The 25,925-nt window shown below is 43.7% G+C and overlaps 1 long non-coding RNA gene across 2 annotated transcripts in view; it reads left to right on the forward strand.

The window, feature by feature from the left end:
- Nucleotides 1–15,395: 15,395 nt before the first annotated feature.
- The window catches only part of LOC139177992 (uncharacterized), a 32,607-nt gene continuing 22,077 nt past the window's right edge, over nucleotides 15,396–25,925 (forward strand). The window contains exons 1-3 of one of the 2 annotated variants that reach the window (XR_011562411.1): nucleotides 15,396–15,661; nucleotides 16,912–17,028; nucleotides 21,162–21,247. This is a non-coding gene — a long non-coding RNA (uncharacterized lncRNA). The remainder of the gene's footprint in view (nucleotides 15,662–16,911; nucleotides 17,029–21,161; nucleotides 21,248–25,925) is intronic. The other variant, XR_011562412.1, reaches the window with a different exon arrangement.

The following is a 25,925-nucleotide window of genomic DNA, read 5'->3' on the forward strand; positions in this document are numbered from 1 at the left end:
GGAATACATTAGGGATTTAGGAGTAACAGATTGACATTATTATATATAAAATAGATAACCAATAAGGACCTACTGTGTAGCACAGGAACTATAATATTTTGTAATAACCTGTAAGGGAAAGGAATTTGAAAAAGAATATATATATAAAGTCAATCAACTATACTTAAATAAAAGTCATTATTTATTATACTAGGGGCTGATATCTAGACAGTAACTGTTGGTTGCTTATATTATATATACTCTGTCTACTTGGATTAGTCGGTGCCCAGATGGCACTGATCATTAGATATTTTGAAATCTTGGCAGATTATGTTAAAACCCACTTGAATCTGTAACTGTTGACTATGGAAGCATCATATGGGGTATGACTGAAGGGTCTGACTTTTTCTAAAAAGTGAAGGAGCAGTTTTACAAAGACAATAAGAACTTCAAGCACCTGCTTGAACGTGGTCACCCCAGTTTTTGCTTCAAAGAATAGGAAATGAGTGTTGCGGGAACTGTAGAGACCATAACCTATATAGTAGTATTCCCCAAAAGTACCTCATCATAAGACTCATTTGGAGCACTTATTTAAGAATCTAGATTCTCAGATGCTTTCCCTGCAGACTGTGATGACTGTGTCTGGGGTAGGCTTCAGTTCAGTTCAGTCACTCAGTCGTGTCCGACTCTTTGTGACCCCATGAACTGCAGCACGCCAGGCCTCCCTGTCCATCACCTACTCCCAGAGTCCATCCAAACCCATGTCCATCAAGTTGGTGATGCCATCCAACTATCTCATCCTCTGTCATCCCCTTCTCCTCTTGCCCTCAATCTTTCCCAGCATCAGGGTCTTTTCAAATGAGTCAGCTCTTCACATCAGGCGGCCAAAGTATTGGAGTTTCAGCTTCAACATCAGTCCTTCCAATGCATACCCAGGACTGATCTCCTTCAGGATGGACTGGTTGCATCTCCTTGCAGTCCAAGGGACTCTAAAGAGTCTTCTCCAACACCACAGTTCAAAAGCATCAATTCTTCAGCACTCAGCTTTCTTTATAGTCCAACTCTCACATCCATACATGACCACTGGAAAAACCATAGCCTTGACTAGACGGACCTTTGTTGACAAAGTAATATCTCTGCTTTTTAATATGCTCTCTAGGTTGGTCATAACTTTCCTTCCAAGGAGTAAGCGCCTTTTAATTTCATGGCTGCAGTCACCATCTGCAGTGATTTCGGAGCCCAGAAAAATAAAGTCAGCTACTGTTTCCACTGTTTCCCCATCTATTTGCAGTGAATTGATGGGACTGGATGCCATGATCTTAGTTTTCTGAATGTTGAGCTTTAAGCCAACTTTTCCACTTTCCTAGGCTTAGGAATCAGTATTTTTATTAATTGTACCAATGATCCTCCTGGCAAGGCAAATGAGGGAAAAATTGTTCAACCACTGATTCTCATTTATGATACTACCATTCTTTCATTGAGTTCTTCAGCCCTCCCTAAGGTATTTCTCAAAGTGATCCTAGATCCCCTACATCAAAATCATCTGGAGTGCTTGATTATAACCCAGACCTTGAGTTGCATCCCATGCCTACCATATAATATATATATATATGTAATATATATATAAACATATATATAATATAATGTGTATAAACTATATATATATATATATTTATATATTTATATATATATATATATATATACACACACACACACACACACACACACACACACACACATATATATAGACTCTCCAGAGGTAGAATCCTGAAGTCTGTATTTTCAATGGGCTTTCCAAGTGATTCTTATATAACCAAGTTTGAGAATATTGTTATGTGCCTGGCACATAGCATGTCTCTTCAGGGTGTCTGTGCCCAGTCAATAGGTCAGTCAGTTCCGTTGCTCAGTCATGTCTGACTATTTGCGACCCCATGGACTGCAGCATGCCAGGCCTTCCTGTCCATCAACTCCCAGAGTTTACTCAAACTCATGTTCATCGAGTTGGTGATGCCATCCAACCATCTCATCCTCTGTCATCCCCTTCTGCCTTCAGTCTTTCCCAGCATCAGGGTCTTTTCAAATGAGTCAGCTCTTGGCATCAGGTGGCCAAAGTATTGGAGTTTCAGCTTCAACATCAGTCCTTCCAATGAACACCCAGGACTGATCTCCTTTAGAATGGACTGGTTGGATCTCCTTGCAGTCCAGGGGACTCTCAAGAGTCTTCTCCAACACCACAGTTCAAAAGCATCAATTCTTCAGCACTCAGCTTTCTTTATAGTCCAACTCTCACATCCATACATGACCACTGGAGAAACCACAGCCTTGAAAGCACTTACTTTAAGACTTGCTGGGACTTCCCTGGCAGTCCAGTGGTTGAAACTTTGCCTTCCAATGCACGGGGTGTGGGTTTCATTCCCTGGTTGGGGAGCTAACATCCCACAGGCTTAGGGCCAAAAAATCAAAATATAAAACAGAGGTAATATTGTAATAAGTTCAATAAAGCCTTTAAAAACATAAATAACTAATAAAGACTTACTAAGACAGGGATCAGTGAATGGTGTATGTGGCAGTGGTGTAAAAGGTGAGGGGAGAGAAACAGCTCTTCCTGCCATAAACTGGAAATCTACAAGGCTTATAAGAGCAGAAGGGAAGCTCTCCTATAGAGGCAGTGACTGGGTTTGAGGAGATGTGGAAAAGCTGAGTGAGGCTCAGACTTCTTTGCCTCTGGAGCCTGTGGAAGGAGCCAACACGTGCTTGGTGGGAGATGGCCACACAAAGCCTCCACAACCCCAGGTCAGGTGGTTGGGCAAGGACAAGAGCTCTCACTCAGAATTTCCTGCCAGAGTTCCAGCCCTGCAGGACACAAATTCACTTTACTTTTCTCCTTTCTTCTCCCATTTCCTTCATTTGGTTTGTGGAAAGGTAATGGAACTTGCCCAGGCATTGTTCCATTTCGACACTGTAACAAGGTCCATTCTGAATTCACTTTTTCCAGTAGACGCCTGTGGAGGGTTCATTGTTCCCATGGACTTTTACTGATGTGCAATCGTGTTTAAAAGAACTTGTCCAAAGCATGTCTGGGAAACAATAAGTAAGTTATTTTAAGTAAAATTTGGTTGATGATTCCAATTCTGATTTCTTTGACTGCTCATGTGGGTGGAAGGTCAGGAAAATGCCCTTCTGGTTTTGCATGGTAGGAGTAATAACACGAATACTAGTGAAGCACTCAGGAATTGTATTATTGTGGCATTGGGGTAGTATAGCTGTAGCATGGAATTTGAAATAAAAAGGTCTGAATGAACCTCAGTTTGCTCATCTATAAAATGGGGACAATGAGCTCCACCCTAGTGACCGCCCTGGATTGAAACGAGTGGCTCTACTGGTAAAGAGCCTGTCTGGCAGTGCAGGAGATATAAGAGACCCGGGTTCAACCCCTGGGTCAGGAAGATCCCCTGGAGAAGGGCATAGCAACCCACTCCACTATTCTTGCCCGGAGAATCCCATGGACAGAGGAGCCTGGCAGGCTACAGTCCATAAGGTTGCAAAGAATTAGACACAGCTAAAGTGACCTGGCACATGAACTTTAAAACTCTATATAAATATTGGTTGCTGGTTTTAATATTTTTTTTCTTAGTACCTTGTCACTTCCTAGCTTTAGCTGTCACTGAAACATTTTTCAATAGCATGGGTCAACCTAAAAAAAATAAAACACTGGAGAAACATGGGAATTTGGGTAAAAGGTGCTTACCATTGCAATTACCTCCATTACAGAGACAATTATTTGGACCAAGATATTATATTTGCTAAGGTCTGGGAAGGAGGAAGTTTGATCTAAATGCAAAGGTCCCAGTGACAAATGAAAGGCACCTGGACACTATGGAGCATTGTTCTGCTCTTCTGGAAGGCAGAACACTGCCGGAATGAAGATGGAGCCATTCCAAGTGGGTGATGAAATTTACTTTATTGACATTATCAATAAGGATGTATTTATGGGAAACAAACATGAAATATAGCTCACACTTAAGGGACTTGGCAGGTAAGCAAAGGGAAGTGGGGTGTCTGATCACGAGGCCTAAACCTTTGGGCTTATTTGGCATTGGTTTCATTCCTGGTTAGCTAAGTAATTTTTAGGTAATTATCTGCCTTCATGGATCCTCAACTTTCTCATGCATGAGATGGACATAAAACTCCCATTACATCTTATAAGAGTAGAGAACATCATATTTTTCACTGAAAGTAAGAATATACACTGAATATACAGTTCATCACTATGAGGTCATGAACATGGTTTTAAATCCAGGAAGATATTCCATAGAGTTAGAAAATCAGAGTGGCACACAGGCTTCTGTTTAATATTTTGGCTTGTGTAATATGAATATCTTAACTTTTGGTTTTCTGGTTTTATTCTCTTTCAAGTAAGGGCATGTGTATCTTTAGACAAAAAAAAAGAAAAGAAAAAACATGCCCTTCTTCAGGACTAGAGACGAAAAGGGAGCTTTATAATTTCAAATCACCTGCCTCTATGTATCGGAGAAGGCAATGGCACCCCACTCCAGTACTCTTACTGTATCTCCTGAAATCTTGTGAGGTGAATGAAAACTTTTGTACATTAAACATAAGTTCAAAAAATAGTTATGGCCATGTCCTAAATTCATGCATATTATTACAGGCTGATGAATCTTTGCTGGTTCTGGTAGAACTTTTTTTACTGGAAAGAAAAGTTAACATATTGATTGTTAAAATTACCAGGTTGACAAATCTAGAAAACAAAGACTTTTTCTTTTAGGATTAGAAAGGATTTATAGCATGCTTAAAGTAGAAGGAACCTTTAAAACCATCAATTTATAGATGAGAAAGCTGGTACAAGGAAGTAAGTTGCAACAGTAATAATAAGAAAACTTTACTGAGTGTGTTTTATATGCCAGATGCACTACATTATTTCATGTATTCACTTAATTCTCAAAACAACCCTCAGAAATAGGTACTGTTGCTAATGCTATAATAGAGGTAAAGGAAACTGATGTTTAAATAAGCTACTTACTTAAGGTTTCTAGATTGTTAATTCTCCTGAGCTGTCTTGATGTCTTAGAATCAGAATACCACAGACTGGAGCCTTAAACAACAGAACTTTGCTTCCAGCTCTGGAAAATGGTAAGTCTGAGAGCAAGATGCCAGCCAATTTGGTGTCTGGTGAGAGCCTTCTTCCTGGTTTACACATGGACACATTCTTGCTATGTCCTTACATGGTGGGCAGAGATCTCTTTTTTTTCTCCATGATGGCCAGGATGTGGGATCTTAGTTCTCCCACCAGGGATTGAACCCAGGCCCTTACAATGAAAGTGCTGAGTCCTCACCACTGGATTGCCAAGGAATTCCAGAGAGATCTCTTCTTATAAGGGCACTAATCCCACTTACAGAGATTCTGTCTTCATGACCTAATTATGTCCCAAAGGCCTCACCTCCAAATATCATCACAATGGGGATTAGGCTTCAGCATTCACATAGGAATCTTAGTGGGACATAAACATTCAGTATAAAGCAACTGATGAGAAGAATTATTGATTCTTTTACAATTACTGATTCATTTGGGCTTCCCAAGTGGTGCCAATGGTAAGGAACATGCCTGCCAATGCAGGAGATGTAAGAGAAGTGGGTTCGATCCCTGGGTCAGGAAGATCCCCCAGAGGAGGATAAGGCCATCCACTCCAGTATTCTTGCCTGGAGAACCCCATGGACAGAGGAGCCTGGTGGGCTACAGTCCACAGGATCGCAAGGAGTCAGACACAACTGAAGCAACTTAACACACACACATTGATTCATTTACATAATCAATTAACATTTATTGAGCACATATTTTGTACCAAACACTATTCTTGGCACCAGGGACCCAAAGGTAACCAAAGAGATGTGGTCCCATCCTCATGGTGTTCACAGAGCTGTAGAGGAGACAGACATTAATCAATTGTTACACACACGATAAACTAAGAAAAGTATTGATAGTTTTCAAAGCAGAGTTTCGTAGTTATGAGAGCAGGAGAACTTGTCTAGTCTGAGGAGTCAGAGTTCTCAGAGGATATGGCCACTGAGCTGAGATCTGAAAGGTTACTAAGGGTTAACTGGAGCAGTTAGAGGATTATAAGAGTGTTTCAGATTTGGGAAATGCCAGGTCCAAAGACCTTTGGCTGGAGCTGGGGGAGGGGTGGGAGGAAGTAGAAAGAGATGATAGGTAGGCAGGGACCAGATTATCTAGGGTCTTGAGATATTCGGTCTTTGTCAGAGAACAATGGCTTCCAGAATTATCCTCAGTAAAGGTTACCAGTGACCTACTAGTTAGCTGGTTTTGCAGCATTTTCCCAATTTCCTTCTTCCCCAAATGTCAGGGTCCCTGAGACATTGAGGTTTCCCAGATGGTTCAACGGTAAAAAATTCTGCCTGCCAATGCAGGAGACTCAAGAGATGCAGGTTCGATCCCTGGGTCAGGAAGATCCCTGGAACAGGATATGGCAACCCACAACTGAAGCAACTTATCACACACACACACACACACACACACACACACACACACACACACATTGTATTCAGTATTCTTGCCTGGAAAATTCCATGGACAGAGGAGGCTGGCAGGTTGCAGTCCATGGCGTGAAAAAGAGTTGGACACAACTGAGCGTACACACGCTTCCCCTGAGACACTGGCTCCCATAATCCTGTATTTTCGAGGTCCTGCAAGAGCCTCAGGGCTCTACCCCATTCCCCTTGTACCTCCTTAATGTAAGAGAGGATACAGCAAACTCTGTTATGTATTTATATTATTGAAGTAGTTGACTAACAATGTTCTGTGAACTTTTGCTGTACAGCAAAGGGATTCAGTTATACAAATATGTACATTCTTTGTAAACTCTATAAAGTATGGTGTGTGTGTGTTAGAAGAAATGGAGTAGCCATCATAGTCAACAAAAGAGTCCAAAATGCAGTACTTGGATGCAATCTCAGAAATGACAGAATGATCTCTGTTCATTTCCAAGGCACATTCAATAGCACAGTAATCCAAACCTATGCCCCAACCAGTAACACTGAAGAAACTGAAGTGGGATGGTTCTATGAAGACCTACAAGACCTTCTAGAACTAACACCCAAAAAAGGTGTCCTTTTCATTATAGGAGACTGAAATGCAAAAGTAGGAAGTCAAGAAATAACTGGAGTAACAGGCAAATTTGGTCTTGGCATACAGAATGAATCAGGATAAAGGCTAATCGAGTTTTGCCAAGAAAACACACTGGTCATAGCAAACACCCTCTTCCAACAACACAAGAGAAGACTCTACACATGGACATCACCAGATGGTCAATACCAAAATCAGATTGACTATATTCTTTGCAGCCAAAGATGGAGATGCTGTATACAATCAGCAAAAACAGGACCGGGAGTTGATTGTGGCTCAGGTCATGAACTCATTATTGCCAAATTCAGACTTAAATTGAAGACAGTAGGGAAAACCACTAGACCATTCAGGTATGACCTAAATCAAATCCCTTATGATTATACAGTGGAAGTGGCAACTAGACTCAAGGGATTAGATCTGATAGAGTGCCTGATGAACTATGGATGGAGGTTCGTGACATTGTACAGGAGACAGGGATCAAGACCATCCCCAAGAAAAAGAAATGCAAAAAGGCAAAGTGGTTGTTTGAGGAGGGCTTACAAATAGCTGTAAAAAGAAGAGAAGGGAAAAGCAAAGGAGAAAAGGAAAGATATACCTATTTGAATGCAGAGTTCCAAAGAATAGCAAAGAGAGATAAGAAAGCCTTCCTCAGTGATCAATGCAAAGAAATAGAGGACAACAACAGACTGGGAAAGACTAGAGATCTCTTCAAGAAAATTAGAGATACCAAGGGAACATTTCATGCAAAGATGGGCATAGTAAAGGACAGAAATGGTATGGACCTAACAGAAGCAGAAGATATTAAGAAGAGGTGGCAAGAATACACAGAAGAACTATATAAAAATGATCTTCAGGACCCAGATAATCATGATGGTGTGATCACTCTCCTAGAGCCAGACATCTTGGAATGAGAAATCAAGTGGGCCTTAGGAAGCATCACTACGAACAAAGCTAGTGGAGGTGACGGAATTCCAGTTGAGCTATTTCAAATCCTGAAAGATGATGCTGTGAAAGTGCTTCACTCAATATGCCAGCAAATTTGGAAAACTCAGCAGTGGCCACAGGACTGGAAAAGGTCAGTTTTCATTCCAATCCCAAGAAAAGCAATGCCAAAGAATGCTCAAACTACCGCACAATTGCACTCATCTTACAAGCTAGCAAAGTAATGCTCAAAATTCTCCAAGCCAGGCTTCAACAGTATGTGAACCATGAAATTCCAGATGTTCAAACTGGTTTTAGAAAAGGTAGAGGAACCAGAGATCAAATTGTAAACATCCGTTGGATTATCGAAAAAGCAAGAGAGTTCCATAAAAAATTCTACTTCTGCTTTACTGACTATACCAAAGCCTTTGACTGTGTGGATGATAGAAAACCATGGAAAATTCTTCAAAAGATGGGAATACCAAACCCTGCCTCCTGAGAAATCCGTATGCAGATCAAGAAGCAACAGTTAGAACTTTACATGGAACAACAGACTGGTTCCAAATCAGGAAGGGAGTACATCAAGGCTGTATATTGTCACCCAGGTTATTTAACTTATATGCAGAGTACATCATGAGAAATGCTGGGCTGGATGAAGCACAAGCTGGAATCAAGATTGCTGGGAGAAATATCAATAACCTCAGATATGCAGATGACACCACCCTTATGGCAGAAAGCAAAGAAGAACTAAAGAGCTTCTTGATGAAAGTGAAAGAGGAGAGTAAAACAGTTGGCTTAAAGCTCAACATTCAGAAAACTAAGATTATGGCATCCAGTCCCATCACTTCATGGCAAATAGATGGGAAAACAGTGGAAACAGTGACAGACTTTATTTCCGGGGGCTCCAAAATTACTGCAGATGGTGACTACGGCCATAAAATTAAAAGATGCTTGCTCCTTGGAAGAAAAGTTATGACCAACCTAGACAGCATATTAAAAAGCAGAGACAATACTTTGCCAACAAAGGTCCATCTAGTCAAAGCTATGGTTTTTCCAGTAGTCATGTATGGATGTGAGAATTAGACTATAAAGAAAGCTGAGAGCCGAAGAATTGATGCTTTTGAACTGTGGTGTTGGAGAAGACTCTTGAGAGTCCCTTGGACTGCAAGGAGATCCAACCAGTCCATCCCAAAGGAGATCAGTCCTGGGTGTTCTTTGGAAGGACCTGTGCTGAGACTGAAACTCCAGTACGTTTGCCAGGTGATATGAAGAGCTGACTCGTTGGAAAGACCCTGATGCTGGGAAAGACTGAAGGTGGGAGAAGAAGGGGACGACAGAGGATGAGATGATTGGATGGCATCACCGAGTCAATGGAAATGAGTTTGAGTAAACTCCAGGAGTAGGTGATGGACAGGGAAGCCTGGTGTTCTTCTGTCCATGGTATCACAAAGAGTCGGACACTGCTGAGAGACCGAACGGAACTGCTTGTGTGTTTATCTTCTCAATGTTCCTATCTTGCTATTTCTACCAAATGCCCAAATCTTTTGTGCTGAGGCTACTTAAATTCCTGGCACACAATTATTTTTTTAAAAAATATGCTTATCTAATATTTTGTTTTAGCCCATGTTCATTGGTATATCTATCAAGATCTCCCTTGGGCTGGAAAGGCATTCCCCCAATATCACCAGCTTCACAGACAAAAATCCTTCCCCTGTGGTCCGGCTGCTCAAATTCCCATTAGAGGTCCTGCCTTTAGCCTAAAGCATTAGCAAGTATGTTAAAAGAAATGAATAATCTGAAAACATGTAACACTTAAGTTATCAGTTATTTGTACCACAATGAAAATGAGTTTCAGATCTTTTCCATTAGGCAAGTTTGAAAAAAGAGAAATGATGGAAAAGTGCATAAGGTCATTGAGCTCCTGGTTGAGGTGGGAAGGGGAGTTGAGGGGGTGGGGGAGCAGAACTGTGGGGATGGGATTTTGCTCTGAAAAGTTGACAGCTTTTTAAAAATGTCACTTTCCTTTCTTTCCTGTTCCTGAATGTGATTTATTTATTCTTTGGTTATAATCCATTACAGTAAGTAAATTTCTGGTTCAAATTTTTCTATGCTTTCCTTTAGGGTCCAATTATATGAAAACTCTTGATTCAAAATAGTAACTTGCAGTGCAGACACTTAACCCTGGCGATGTAACCAACCACCCAAACAGACTTATTTTTTTTTCACATTTAAAGTTCTTTTCTATTCAAATACAGTATAACATTTTAAAGGAATAATATGCCTGAAGGCATCATTTGGCTTAATGGGAGATGCTACTTTGGGAAAAAAAAACATTAGTTCAAATCCGCACCAGCGTGATTCAAGATGATTGACACTTGAGGGTGGGCATCCAAGTTCCTTTCATGAATAAGAAGAGGAATTTGGCTTCAGTTGAACATTTACTTATCAGCGTTTGTGCTGCTGGTTTCCAGGCAATTATAAATGACTGCTTGCTTGCGTGTGGTACAGAGAACAAGGCAAATTCCATCTTTTAGGAGGCAACCAGCCTCTATCTGATTTCTTAGATATGGTAACAGGAGGCTGACTAGCGGCAGGGCTCGAATGGAGCCATGGCAACATGGCGGCTTTGTGCTAACTCAGGACAGTGCTGGGATTCTGCTGTTACACTGGGCTTACTGCTTGGTTGGAAGGAAATATGCTGGACTGCTTAGAGGAGAATGGTCTTTCTGCTTCAAATCTTTATCTCTAGTGAATTTGAGGTGGGTTGTGACGTTCTATTTCAAATTGTACCACCTCCTTACCAGGTGTTCACCCACGGGTAACTGCTTTGCGAAGTTCCCTTGGAAGCCTGTTCAAAACTCTAAAACATAGGAAGGCATCTGATGTTTGGGAATAGCTTGCATTGTTATGGATACAAAGTGATTCAGCCTTCTCTGAGGAACAGCCACTTATGGACAAAAAGAGGTAAAATGGGTCACCATATCAAAGATAGTCTAGGAACAGAGAGGAACTCAGGCCAGAGCTCTCCAGGTGGGGGCAGCTGGCACACAGTGGGGCTCACAACATGTCATCTGGGTTCTGCTGGGTAGGTGCGTGTGTTCTCTGCTAGACAGGAAACATGCCAATTATGGGAACTCGGAGGAGTCATGGAGACAAGCAACACTGATGCCTGTATCTTTCTGCTCCCTCAAGAGAAATGCTAGCTAAAAGGGGGAAAGATGTCATTTATATGGGAAATTGGCCATCCACCTATGTCTTGACAAATGGAGAAGAGCAATACCTCGTATGTGTGGTGTAGGGGGAAGCAGAGGAAGAACGGGGAATTTTCATCAGTCACTGCTCTTGGAAGGGAAGGTTCCTTGGTGTATTTGGTCAGATTGGAATGATGCCATTTAAAAATCATTGAGCTCTTTCCCTCACTTATCAACCTCCTTTTTCTCAACCCACACAATCTGATTTGACCAGAAATTTTGCTCAACACGCCTTGGAAGAGGCCAGAGGTGAATGACAGGGGAATGGTCTGAGGGCCCAGCTTCCACCACTGTCCCTTTCCTCCTGCATTTGACAAAGCAGATATTCCCCGGAGGGGAATCAGACTCCTGTAAATCACCAACAGCTTTTCTGAACGTGTTACACATGCTACATTTTTTCCTAGTACCGGGCCACAGCAGGCAGTGTAGACAGTGAGGGGAAGCAGGGGGCCATGAGGGTGGGTGCACAGTCATAGGATACCCCTGCCCCACACATATGTGTGCAAAATGTAATCCTACTGCACTTTTGCTTTTAAGTATGTAAAAAAACAGAACTGATATAATTGAATTCACTTAAGTTAAACACCTATATGGTGTCTCTCTAGATAGGCACACATCTAAATGTGTGTCAGATAAACGGTGTTACATGTTAAGGAATGACACAACTTTAGAGCCGAAAGGACCTTCTGTGATCAACTGATTTGTTTTACGTTTGTGGAAACAGAGGTGAGCCCCAAGAGGCTGTTCTTTGCCCAACTTCACTGATGCTTTGTGATCCCAAAGGTTTGCTCCTAAGGAAAGTACTCAGAACCTGCCTCTCCTTATTTCATCCCATTAAGGGCCTTCAAACCTCATGAACCAAACACAGGGAAGTGTGGTAGCCAAGGTCTGGCCTTTGCATCTTACAGGGAATCTGCTCCTTTCGAGAGGGATTGACTGCAGCTTTGGCTCCATCAAAGAGTGGTCTGCCCCCAGGAGACAGGTTCCCAGCTGCCTGTCTGTGCAGTCCCTAGGATTGTCCGAACTGACGTCCCCACGAAAAGGCCCGAGGGGGCACATAAAGGGGATAAAATTTGTAGCTCTAGAGCCCGACATAGCTCCCAACACACACACACACCACCTGCCTTATTCCTTTGTGAAAGGAAGAAGGCAAAATATATGATGTGGTCAGCTGTTTAGACTTCTAGTGTATTGACTCTAAGGGATGGGGCAAGCCAGGGAGGGAATAAGGGACAATTCCATCTCTAATCATAAGGAAGAAGGGAGTTAGCAGAATTGGTCTTTAACATGGGAGACTCCACTCCCCTTATTAGGTGTCTTGACTGATCTCATTAGTTGTCTCCCATCCCACTAGCCATCTGATACCTCCTTTCAGTTCAGTTCAGTTGCTCAGTCGCATCTGACTCTTTGCGACCCCGTGGACTGCAGTACGCCCGGCTTCCCAGTCCATCATCAACTCCCGGAGCTTGCTCAAATTCATGTGCATCGAGTCAGTGATGCCATCCAACCATTTCATCCTCTGTTGTCCCCTTCTCCTCCTGCCTTCAATCTTTCCCAGCATCAGGGTCTTTTCCAATGAGTCAATTCTTCACATCAGGTGGCCAAAATATTGGAGTTTCAGCTTTAGCATCAGTCCTTTCACTGAATGTTCAGGACTGATTTCCTTTAGGATGGACTGGTTGAATCTCCTTGCAGTCCAAGGGACTCTCAAGAGTCTTCTACATCACATTATGGTCCAACTCTCACATCCATTCATGACTACTGGAAAAACCATAGCTTTGACTAGATGGACCTTTGTTGGCAAAGTAATGTCTCTGTTTTGAAATATGCTGTCTAGGTTGGTCATAGCTTTTCTTCCATGCCTCCTTACCTGCCTTAATCCTCTCAGCCAGCTGTCAAGATATCTAAATCCCTACCCAGATGGCAGATGTCAAAGGGAGGAAGATGTTCCCTCTCAGGCACTTTCATGTGGGTAGTCTTATAGATCCCACTGGAGACCAAGGGAAACCACGTAAGGAAAAGTGTCACAGAGCCTGGAGAGAAATTTCTGGGCCCCATGCCTTCATGTTGCTTTTCCTATCATGACCCAGGTCAAGCCTGCTACTCCTGTAAGCAGGAGGGTGGCCTGGTGGGAAATTAGAGGAGGCCCCTCACCCTCTGGTCTCAGGAACCATCTACACCTGAGTCTGGAGGTGTAAGCCACCCTCTGAAACACAGATCCTCATCTGCCCTCATTTTCCAAATCTTTTGTTTTTTTACACCTGAACATCTTTAGTTTTGCAGAGCCATTGGAAAACACGCTCAAAAAATATGGCTCCAGGCGACGCCTACTTATATATTCTTTTCCTAAGATTTTCTGCAGGGCAATTCATGGTGTTACAGGTTGCTCTCCACCAGCCCCCCCTCCCCCACCAAGATCCTTTACCTGTGGTTGTGAGCAAAGTGTTTCCAGGTCCTTTTCAAAAATAAAAGTATCCTGAACAGTTATGGTGGCCAGCAGAGACACCCAGGGTTGTTGGCTTTTGTTTGACAAGGGGACTTTCAGTATTAGTTTTCCTCTTTTCATTTAACTGGGAAGATGGCCTACATCCCATAATATAAAAGGCCCAAAGCCGTGTTTCATGAAGAATAGTCTTAATGACTACGTATATCAGAATCACCTGGGAAGCTTGTTAACATGCCAATTCTTAGGCTGGGAGTGTAGTTGTAAAGGCGCTGATGTTTGCGAGCTTCTGAACTGAAGGTTGTTTAGCTCTGTTTAAGCGGCACGTTGTCCTGTCATCTCTGGAGAGTGCCATGTGAATCCCCTACATAACGGGAAGATCCACCCCGTTCAGGGCATCAAGGGAACAGGGCAGTGGCAAGTCTATGCTGTTCAAGAGGGCCCGCTGCCCTGTGCTGCCTGGGACCTCCCTCCCAGACCCGCTACTCAGCCAGGGGGCACTTCAGCCCCATCCTGCCTATAGGGAGGCCCTGGGGCAGCCTGGCCCTGGAAGGATGGAGCCCATCTCTCTCAGAATTCCCCAATCCTCCACCTTCCCAGTTCTCCCTAGAGGTTCAGTAGGCTGACTGAAACACCCCTGAGAACACAGGCTACAAAAAAGGCATCCAAAGACTTAAATCACCACCCTCCTCCTCCTCATCGACTAGGACTAAATCATATCAGGAGGGAGCATGGCCTGTGTCAAAGTCCAAACCTGACAGAAACAGCTGTGTGGTGTGAGGCAGGTCACTCTACCTCTCTGTGCTTCCATTCCCTCATCCTTCAAAAAGGGTACTGAAAGTGGCTCAGACGGTAAAGCGTCCGCCTGCAGCGCGGGAGACCCGGGTTCAATCCCTGGGTCAGGAAGATCCCCTGGAGAAGAAAATGACAACCCACTCCAGTATCCTTGCCTGGAAAATCCCATGGACGGAGGATCCTGGCAGGCTACAGTCCGTGGGGTCACAAAAAGTCGGACACGAGTGAGCGACTTCACTTTCAAGAATTAGCTTCTTAGGATTGCTATAAGAATTAAATGTTCCGATGTGCATGAAATTCTTCACACAGACAGGCATAGAGTAAGTTCTCAGTAAACAGGAGCACTGCTAGCATGCAGAATGGTGTGCTATTTAGAAAAAAATGCTGTTCTCCTTTGGGTAGACATATCAGAAAAGATTTCCTTTCCTCTGGACTGGCTTAGGCTGGTGTCCTGGCTGTTATCTTGGTGGGATCTCAGCTGATCTCAGCTGGCCACCACTTCAGTTAATCACAGCCTGAAAAACTGAACACGAAGGCTGTGACTAGATGTTCAGTTCAGTTCCCTCACTCAGTAGTGTCCAACTCTTTGCAACCCCATGGACTGCAGCACACCAGGCTTCCCCGTCCATTGCCAACTCCCAGAGTTTGCTAGATGACTGGATGTTATCTAGTCATCTGTGATAACAGATATCTGTGACTAGATGTTAGCTATATTAGTAATAATTCCACGTGAGGGTGGGAATGAGCTTGAACCAGGATTCTCCCTCAGCAGGCTTTGAAAATGACAGGGTGGGGGTGGGGTGGAGGGGGTAGGAGGAGGGGGAGCATAGGAGTGGGAATGATGCGTCTCACTTCTCAGAAGACAGTGCTGCGTTCAGCAGACTCTCATCTTGATAAATTTCAGCAAGCACAAAGGCAGGACGACAGGTGATTTTCCCTTCCTGAGCTTGGTACCAGCTGATCACTTCCTGTTTCTCTAAGAGCTTCCCAGACAGCGGCGATTTGCTCTTTCAAATTTGGTCATTGCCCTCTGGCTTTCCCGTGTGAGTCAGCGTCGCTGCCCTAGTGCCCTCGGCTCCCTCCCGAGTCAGTGTCTGCAGGCGGCCTCCCCAGGTAAATCCCCCTTGTCCTGGTGCGCGTCCCCGCCCACACCGCTGCCTGGGGAAGTGCGCCAGGGGCATGAGTCACCGCACCATCCTCCCAGGCTGCAGCTATTATTGGAATAGTCGCCTCGGCACGCAGCGCACGCTCCCTTCCCGGACTTCACTGTCCTGTGCCCAGGATTTGCAAATCTCTGCGCAGCCCCGCAGCACCCCGAGGAGATTACAAAGTGGTTTGCGCTTAGGTCGCAAGTTTCTGAGAAAGGTCTCCATAGCCCAGGCATTCCACTTTTCCCAACTGCATGCGCCCAGCAGTGGGCCTGCCTTCATGGGTGGCTTAAAAGGAATCCTTTTACAGTTCTGCTTTGAATGTAAAGGTGGTGGTTGTTCAGCCTGTAAATCCTGTCCGACTCTTTGTTACTCCTTGGACTGCAGCACCCCAGGTTCCTCTGTCCTCCATTATCTCCTGGAGTCTGCTCAAATTCATGTCCATTGAATCGGTAGAAAATGAAAAGAAGGAGGGGTGAAAGTGAAGTGAAAGTCACTCAGTCCTGACCAACTCTCTGCCACCCAAGGCCAGAATTCTCCAGGCCAGAATACTGGAGTGGGTAGCCTTTCCCTTCTCCAGGGGATCTTCCCAACCCAGCGATGGAACCCAGGTCTCCTGCATTGCAGGCAGATTGTTTACCAGCTGAGCCACAAGGGAAGCCCACAAGCAAGGAAACAGGAGAGATCTCTTTGGGCAGAAGTACCTGGGGAGATGGAGCTGGGAGGGGACAGGGAAAGAGGCAGAAAACCAGTATCAAGTCAGTGGGAAAAGAACCAGGGATGTGAGAAACTTGGACAAAGATGTGCAGTGAAGAATGTGTTGTGCTTATTTGTGCATGCATGCTCACTCATCCGTGTTTGACTCTTTGAAACTCCAAGGACTGTGGCCCACCTGGCTCCCCTGTCCATGGGATTTCCCAGGCAAGGATATTGGAGTGGGTTGTCATTTCCTACTCCAGGGGATATTCCTGACCCAGGGATCAAAGTGTCTCTTGTGTCTCCTGCATTAGCAGGTGGCTTCTTTACCACTGAGCCACCCGGGAAGCTGGGCTTATTTATACCAACCTAAATATTGAGCTGAATTGGAATTTGGAAGCTCCTTCTTCTCCATGCCAGGGTCACTGATAGCCTGTATCATCAGAGTCTTTACTATTGCTGAGCAGTCTGCCTGCCATGAACCCTGCCAGTTATATGATTCCTGTCTCTGTTTTACAGATGAGGAAACTGAAGTGCTGGGAAGTAAAGACCTGAGCTCCAGGTCATGTAGCCAACAGGTGGTGAAGTGCACATGCAAGCAGGCTGCCTCTTAAGCATTAACCTTTGTGACTCAGGGTAAGAATTAATATATTTTGTCCAAGGCAGGGGAGATATGTTTAGTTCATCTATTAGTCTGTGAAATCTAATGTAGAAACCACCTCTTTCAGGTGAGATACTGATTAATGTCCAGCTGATAGGGATCTGAGGAAAGTTCTGGTATTTCTTACAGGTTGGATAATCTTGGAGAAAAGCATGAGTTCTGAGCTCAGGACTCCTAATTCTGTGTTGATGTGGCGCTGGCTGAGTTTCTGAGACAGAAAGAGTGAGAGAAGTTAACCTCCTTATATTCCCTACTTGACAAAAACGTGAGAACATGAATATGACCAAAAAAACCCTTTGGCTAGAACATCTTCAGATCCTAAGAGATAAAACCAAACAGCTCCTGGGACAACATGGAAGAGGATCTTGGAAGAAGTTGCAGGTGGACTGTGTCAGAGGTGCCCTAGCAGGAGTAGGCATGCAGACAAGAACAAGGGAGGGATGAGAAATTCCTCCCCAAGTTGCAAACACGTGCAGCATCCCCGGAGCTGCCACTGTCACTTTCCTTCCCGCAGTGACAAGGGGCAGGAAGGGAGCCTACGACTCACTGCACCTGGTGAGATGGTGATGGCACAGGTACTTCCATGAAGAGAGACCAGTTGGTCTTACCCTGTTGCTTGGTGCCAGTCTTATCCTGAGTCTTTCTCCTTCCCCCAGATTGGCCACCTTATAAAGGAAAGAGAAAAGCCTGCTTATTGTCTGCTACTTGAAATGCAACTATTGAAATTAATGTGGAGGAGGAGGCTTATGTTTTCCCCTCACAGATCAGTTCAGTGTGAGGCTTGGGATTGGCAGAGAAGTAGAGATCTGGGATGCCTTTTTATCCCTTGATCTGAAAGGGAAAACTTACACTTCTGCAGTTAAGGCAAGTTGAGGGAGACTGGAAGCTTCCCCCTAAGGATGGCTAACCATAAACTATGTCACTGAGATCTCTCCCCACGTCCTCTCAAGGATGTCTGAAGATGCCCATCTCAGCCCGACTCGAGTCCAGAGAGTACAAGAGGCCTGTCTGAAGTTAGGATAATTGCATCAGACACTTATAGAACACCTAGGAAGTGGTCTGCTGGAATCTTCTCAGTATAATTTTCTCAGTCCCCTTGAGTGAGGTCCTGTTGCCATCTTCATTTTTTCAGATGAGAAAACTGAGGCCTTTGAAATCTGATTTAAAAGTTGTTACTTTTAGTAGACCTGAAACTAACATAATATTGTACCATAAATATTCAATTTAAAAATAAATACAAAAGTTAAACAAAAGCTGCAAGTTTAATAGGACTCTGATGAGTAGACATCTTCAGTGATTACAGTAAATGATCTTTAGCCAAAATGAAGCAATTAAGTTGGTGATAAAAATCCAAACAACCAGCTCCATTGGGATGAAGAATAGAAGAAATGGGAAGTTTCCCACAAGGGAAACTTGTATGTGTGTGGTGATGAAGAAAGGCAAGAGTCCAGAGGAAGTGTTCATTTTCTAAGGCATTTCGCTGAACTCTTTTGTGGCTAAGAAATGTGTGTGAACTACTTCACTGGGGAAAAGGCATTTAAAACCACCAGCAACACCGAAAGAACTCAAAACCACCATACTGTTTCTGCCAAAGCAACATCACCAGATAAATGTACTATCAAAATGAGCGAGTTAGCCAAAGGTAGGGACGTCCCTGGCACAGAGCTGCCTGCTTGCACATCCCCCTCTTGGTTCTGCTGTTTGGGTTCTGTGCATCTGTGTTGCAGAAAAAAGTTCCTCACATATCCTTGGGCATTTCAGACTTTTCAACGTGACCTCCCTGAAAACCTCCTCCAACAAACCCTCTAAAATACAGAACCAGAAACTGCTTCTGTCAAGTCAGTTCAAAGTTCAAGTCAGGACAGAGGTCTTTAGAGAATGAAATGGTACGCTTTGGGCATAGAAAACCATTGTAAAGGAGATGATTAAGGAAATTTAGAAAAAGAAGGATCTGCTATTTTTCAATCCAAAATGGACTGACAGGCTTTGCAGTTCATCTTGTTTAAATCATGGCCATCAGAAGCCTATTGTTTAGTGATTTTCAAAAAATGTTTGCATTCTTGAGGCTTTTTGTTTTTTTGTGTGTGTGTTGGTTTTTCATCTTTTTCTTTTTTCTTTCTTTCTTTTTTTCTTGGATCAAACTCATACTCTGAATATTCATAGACCTTTTCAGGACCTCAACAAAACAGAACCGTGAAAATATAAAATCCTTGACGTGAACCCCCAGTAACACTCATCAGCAATGTTTTTAACTGAATTTTAAAACAAATCAAAATGAGCTTTGCCTTATAAAACCACCAGTGAATTGTGCAGAGTCAGAACTGAAATTATATCTTTTCATAAGTATTGCGTTAGAAAAAAAATGAACATATCAATATCTTTTCCAAATTCATATTCCAATTAAGTTTCTTGCCCTTTCACATTAAACAGGAAAAAGTCCCGCTGGTCAGTAGCACACTTCTCTGTCTACTAAAGGACGCTGTCAAAGCAAGGAACATGACAACTAAAGTGCTACTACTGTAGAGGGTGTCCTACACTCTGTAATACCCGGTGAATGCTGTGGCTTTATCATCTCACATAACAGAAAGGTGACCCTTGAGTTGGACTCTGCCTGCACAGTTTTAAGTAGTTACACATGACAAAAAGAGCTACAGGTTTTGTGATTATGGGTTTCTGGAAAATCCTGGAAGCAGAAGCAGCTTTTTGAGCATAGCAAGAAAGGAGTCATATCCCTTTAAGAAGAGTTTTAACTCTGAACTGACCTCTCCCCACTTATTCCATTTTTCCGCTCTTTCAATCCAAGGACAGGTGAACACGGAAGCCCAAGTCATTTCCTCTGGAAAGATGATCAATATTTTAAACAGTGCTGTGGAGTGGGGGGAGTGTTATGAATCAGAAGGCTTGGTTTCTACTCTTCATTTGACCTTTTAAAGAGCCTTGACAGTTTTGAATAACTTAGTTATCTCAGAGTCAGTATACCCATCTGTAAAATGGGGCTATACATGTAGCACTGTAAGAGGAACAAAGTCAGAGATGGCGTGATCTCTTATGTATCACGTTGGTTGTTTCAAAACCTGGTTAATAACTCTTTCTCTCCCTGTGAACTGCTTAAGATGCAACTTAAACTGCAGTTCATCTCTGCAACCACAGAGATTCCAAATGGAGATTATTTGGACATAGCAGTCACCGCTCCAAATTGGGCGTCATCTCCTTCGGGGAGCATAAGACCATGTTTAATTTTATTTACTATTTCGTAAATATATTTTTCCTTCAGTTTTATAAAAATACACTTACTCTTTTCTCTCCCTTCATTTTTGCCATTAAGCCTTCAAACTCTAAATGACTTGCAATGGATCTATTTAGGAGTTAGATTTGTCTGTGCTATGGTATGAATATTAATAGAAAGTCCATATGTTTCAAGGCCTTCTGCAAAATATGAAGAAAGTGCTTTTAGCATTCTGTGTAAAACTCTACTGTTAAATATATGTGTGCAATCATTTTTTTTTTTTTTAAAGAAGGGTGCAGAGAGGAACTGCAGCCCTTTCCTGTAGTGAGGGCTTTTAAACCAAACACCACCCCCTCTCCCAGTCTGAGGAAGTGCTAACTAGATAGAGAAACTGGAAAGACTAGTCAGGATGGGGGCAGGGAAGCAGCTAAGGAAGGCTTAAGCAGGTATTTAAATCTCTTTGGAAAGGTGAACAGACTTCTTCAGGATTTAAAGGGGCAGAGTAGAGAAACCAGGGAAACCTTCTATGTCAGATCTTTATTGTGTGACTTCATGAGGTCGCATGCGCATTCCAAATCAAGTACTGATATTCCAAGGTGAAGAACTATCTGGGGATTTTCCAGTCTTCTGGCTTTTCCAGGCCTTTGCTGGTCTCCATAGTCCTGACAGCTAAAGGTCATGGGATCAGAGGCAGTGGGAGCAACAGAGGGGTTTGAACACCCTCTGGCCCAACCTTTTCATCTCAGGGGGATGGCCCAGAGGCTGGGGAGGACCCAGCTTAAGGAGCACAGGCTTTGAAACACCTAAAAGAAAGGTCTTCTCTGTAACCCACTGATCAGCAGGTCTGAAGCCTGCCTAGCAGTATCCTGATTTTCTTTTCAGGTCTCACTAAGAGTAACTACCCTGTATCCAGTGGCGGGAGTCCCAGAAGCCTCGCTCCCGTCTGCCTGCTGGAAGGGAGCCCTGAGGTGAGCTGTCAGCACCTTCAGCGGGAGCAGGACTCTTGCTTCCGGCTGTAGCTCAAAGCCCAGGGTTTGTTTGTATAAAGGGCCAGGGGTGGGTTGTTCCTATAGCTCCAGCTTTTGCATTTGGGGGAGAAAAAATGTCTTGGTCAAAACAATGGGAACGGCAGCCTGGAATGAAAGGAACAAAAGGCATCTAGTCAGAGCCCAGGTTCCCTTCCAACCCCCCACCCACACACACCTCTGCACATATTTCTTGCTTCTCGGCACTTGCCTGACAGGCTGCCTCCAGTGCTTATTTCGAAATACCAACTAAGAAAGTTCCCTAGGACTCTGTTGTGTAGTGTAGGCAAGCCCTCCAGTCTCCCTTCTAAAGCAGAGGGGAGCCAGACAGAAAACCAGGGTAAATTATAGACAAGCTGAGAAGGGGAAAGCCCCACCCCGCTCCCTCCACCTCCAGGCTGTGAATTAGGTCCCTGAGCCAGGCATGACCTCTGGCAGCCAGGAGCACGAGAATGGCCGCCAGAGGCCCCGTTATCAGGCTCTCCCGTGCTTCGGCCTCAGCTATCAGCGCCTTCAGCAGCCTGGACATCAGGGTTGCGCACACGGCAGCTTCGTGTTTGATTAACAAGGAAGCTGGCCTCCAACTCCATCTTCTCTTCCACTGAGGCCTGTTTGGAGACGATCCTGGCTGAGATAGGAGCTGCAGATCACAAGGGATCATTTAAAATCCTCCACCCTTGCTTCTGCCTCAAGTCTCCTCTTCTGTTTCCACACATTTTTTCCCCCTAAAGATTAGAAAGAAATTAATTTGTACTCAAAACTAAAAGGATAGAGCACTCACAACTACAATATACAATTTTTTTTCCTTCTTTTCCTTCTATCTGACATTTTCTGTGATGATTAGAGTTTGATTTTTGTATTATGAAATGCATCTGTGTGTTTCAGAGTTTCTTAGTAACTACTTACAAACCAAAGTGTACATTTTCATTCACACACGAAAAAAGGCAGTATGTACAAGATGGCTAGAGGTAAGGGGTCAGTCATTAGTATAACAAACATCTATTAAGCACCTACTGTTTGCTAGCCCCTGTGCTAGAACTCTGGAGACAGAGATGATAAGACACCCACCTGCCTCCTATAAGCTGAGGGTATACTGTATTGAGAGAACATAATTCTAATCAACGCTTAATCCCCAAATGTTTTGGTTTTTTTTTTCAGAGGGATGAGGGTGCCCGAGTACCCATATATATTTATACAAACATTGGGGGCCTAAAAGGGTAACAACATTTATAAAAGAAGAGCAAATCTGCTTTACCCAACTATAAGCCTTAAGATTTCACAATGCTTGAGTTCGTATATTCTTAGCTGTCTGCTGTGGAGTGTGGAACAATGCTGAGTTCTATCTGATATATTTGATATATCTAGGCAAGAAGAAGAGGATAAAAGGAGGGAACAAAATCTCAGTGTCACCTCAAGGGTAGTAGAAGGGGCTTGCAAGGGTAGGGACTTAATGAGAAAATCCAAGACAGAAGGATAGATCCGTGATCTTCACAGCAGAGTGTAAAAAAATAATACACAATCTTCTGTTCATAAGTTACACTTACTAAAATTTTAAAAATACATTAAACTTTATTAATATTTAACAAATAGATTGGCAGTAGTATATGTGTATACTATATATGTTTTTGTTGTTTAGTCGCTAAGTCATGTGAGACTCTTTGATCCCATGGACTACAGCCCACCTGGGTCCTCTGTCCGTGGTATTTCCCAGGCAAAAATACTGGAGTGGGTTGCCATCTCCAGGGGATCTTCCTGACCCAGGGATCAAACCCGAGTCTCCTGCATTGGCAGGTGGATTCTTTACCACTGAGCCACCTGGGAAGCCTGTATACTATATATATACTACTCTATAATGTGTAATATACACATAATGTGTACTTACAGTTGACCCTTGAACAACATGGGTTTAAACTGTGTGGGTGCACTTATATAAGGATTTCCTTCACTAAATACTGCAGTACTACATGATCTGGGTCAGGATAAAGTTATACATATATCTTGTACTAGGAAACGGCAACCCACTCCAGTGTTCTTGCCTGGAGAGTCCCAGGGATAGGGGAGCCTGGTGGGCTGCCGTCTGTGGGGTTGCACAGAGTCGGACACGACTGAAGCGACTTAGCAGCAGCAGCAGCAACCCAGTTAGAGGTCACTGTCCCTAACCTGTGTATTGTTCAAAGGCAGTTAATTGTACACATTCAATCTTCCCTAGGTATCCATGGGGATTGGCTCTGATTAATTCCTTCCCTCTCTGTATGCACAAGCTTTCTATCCTTTGAGAGCGCAGAGCCCATTTCTCCTCTACTTGAATCAGAACACTGTGCCTCTCCTTGAGCCATAGGATATAATGGAGGCAACATTCTAGGTCTTTCATGCCCAGGCTGTTAGAAGTCTAGAAGCTTCCACTTCCTCCCTCTGGGCAGTCAGAGTCTGACCATATGCGACTGAGTTATGGGGAAGCCTGAGTTAGGCCCCTTGAGGGGCACCAAGAAGCTCTCTTAGATCTTCCAGCCTAGCCAACTGAATGTAGCTGAATGAGTGACCCAACTGACACCACAGGGCAGAAGAGCCCAGCAGATAATTCTGAAAAAAGGAGAATTTTTGTTCTAAAGCACTAAGTTTTAGAGGGTACTTTGTGCCACAGCAATAGATAATAAAATTGTAATATCGTATGGTTCACGAATTAGCCCTGGAAGCAAACATATTTACTAAGACTCTTCTTTTCACATATTGCCATCTTAGACAAGAAAGCAAAATTCTGGTGGTCAAGAGTTTGTAGACAGTGAAATCCTAGGGCTGAATCCTAAGACCAAATCATAGGGCCAGGGTAAGCCCACAGCAAATTTCCAAAGTATCATTTTAAAATGAAAGTTACAGATAGATACAAAACACTGGGATTTTGCTATTTTGCAATAACCAGGAACCTGAGCACCGGTGATTATTTTCCCTTTTCCTTTGGCAAAAGTTTTCCCTCTTTGATTCTCTGGGAGTGTTTCTTTAGCTGTATAGGCCAGCTTGTCTGTTATGCAATTCCTTCTAAGTGTTAAGGTTGGAAGTCTGGGAACTACATTTCCCAGCATCCCTTGCCAAAAGAGATTTTAGTCTGATGCTGACAACCAGAGGCAATTGCACGGGACTTGGAAGAGGGAGGAGAGGTAGAAGTTATGCTGTTGCTCCTCTGTCAGAAGTGAGCAGATGTGTGGGGTTCAACAGATATCAGAGTTTGTATTAGATCCCAGACATCTCCCTTTGAATCATCCACCTCAGTGAGTGCTGGAAGCAGATGACATCATCGCCAGCCGTTTCCTGTAGTCCCTGAAGCTTCCTGTCTCTAAAGCTACCAGCAAACTTAAAAGCTGTTGCTGTCCCTGACCTGCCCTCCTCCAGACCTTCCAGGAGCTTTGTGTGCATCCAGTTCCTTGTGTTCAGTTCAGTTCAGTCGCTCAGTCGTGTCCGACTGTTTGCGATCCCATGAATCGCAGCGCGCCAGGCCTCCCTGTCCATCACCAACTCCTGGAGTTCACTCAAACTCACGTCCATCGAGTCGGTGATGCCATCCAGCCATCTCATCCTCTGTCGTCCCTGTCTCCTCCTGCCCCCAATCCCTCCCAGCGTCACGGTCTTGTGTTCCTTGTGTTAAATTCCTTCTATTGCCCAAAATACCTAAAATTGTTTCTGTTTTTCCTACTAATTCTTATGACATAAGCCTAAATTTTATTTTATAATGGAAGTCAAGAAAGTAGAATTTCTTTTTTTTTTTTTTAAAGAAAGTAGAATTTCTTTCCGCACAGTTTTCTTCTCTTCAGCTACAGATCTCTTTCATAAAACTTTGAACGCAAACACATTCGCGTCATACAGCCTGGAGGGAGATACATATGGGGGAATTGTAGAATGGAAAGAGGAAGTAACACAATGTGTAGCTGGGGTTCTGGGGCAGGGGAAACTAGCATTTTTCCTGCCAATTAATCAAAGCATGTTTGGTAGGTGGGTTCACAGTCACCAGATTTCGCAAGCAACAAGAGGTCACCTAGTTGAATTAGAACTTTAGATTAACAGTGGGGTATGAGTGTTTGAGTGTGAGTGTGTGTGTGTGTGTGAGTGTGAGTGTGTATGCTCAGTAGTGTCTGACTCTTTGAGACCCCAAGGACTGTAGCCTGCCAGGCTCCTCTGTCCATGAAATTTTCCATCCAAGAATACTGGGGCTGGTTGCCATTTCCTACTCTAGGGGACCTTCCCAACCCAGGGATCAAACCTGCTTCTCCTGTACTAGTGGGCGGTTCTTGACTGCTGAGCCACCAGGGAAACCCCAGATTAACAGTGGAGTAGGCAGAATAATGTCCCACCAAAGATGTTCCTCTCCCAGTCCCTGGAACCTGTGACTGTGTTACCTTATATGATGAAAGCACTTTCAGATGTGATTAAGCTAATGGTCCTGGAAATGGGGAGAGTCTCCTGGCTTTTGCAGCTGGATTCAATCTAATCAAGTGTGTCCTTCAAAGGAGAGAACCTTCACCAGCTGCCATCAGGGAGATATGATTAAGGAAGGTGAGTCAAAGTCTGCAACATCTCTGCCTTTCAAGATGGTGGAAGAAGGCTGGGTGTGCGGGTGGCCTCAGGAGCTGGA

Source organism: Bos indicus, chromosome 20 (assembly GCF_029378745.1).
Source record: "Bos indicus isolate NIAB-ARS_2022 breed Sahiwal x Tharparkar chromosome 20, NIAB-ARS_B.indTharparkar_mat_pri_1.0, whole genome shotgun sequence".
Lineage (NCBI taxonomy): Eukaryota > Metazoa > Chordata > Mammalia > Artiodactyla > Bovidae > Bos > Bos indicus.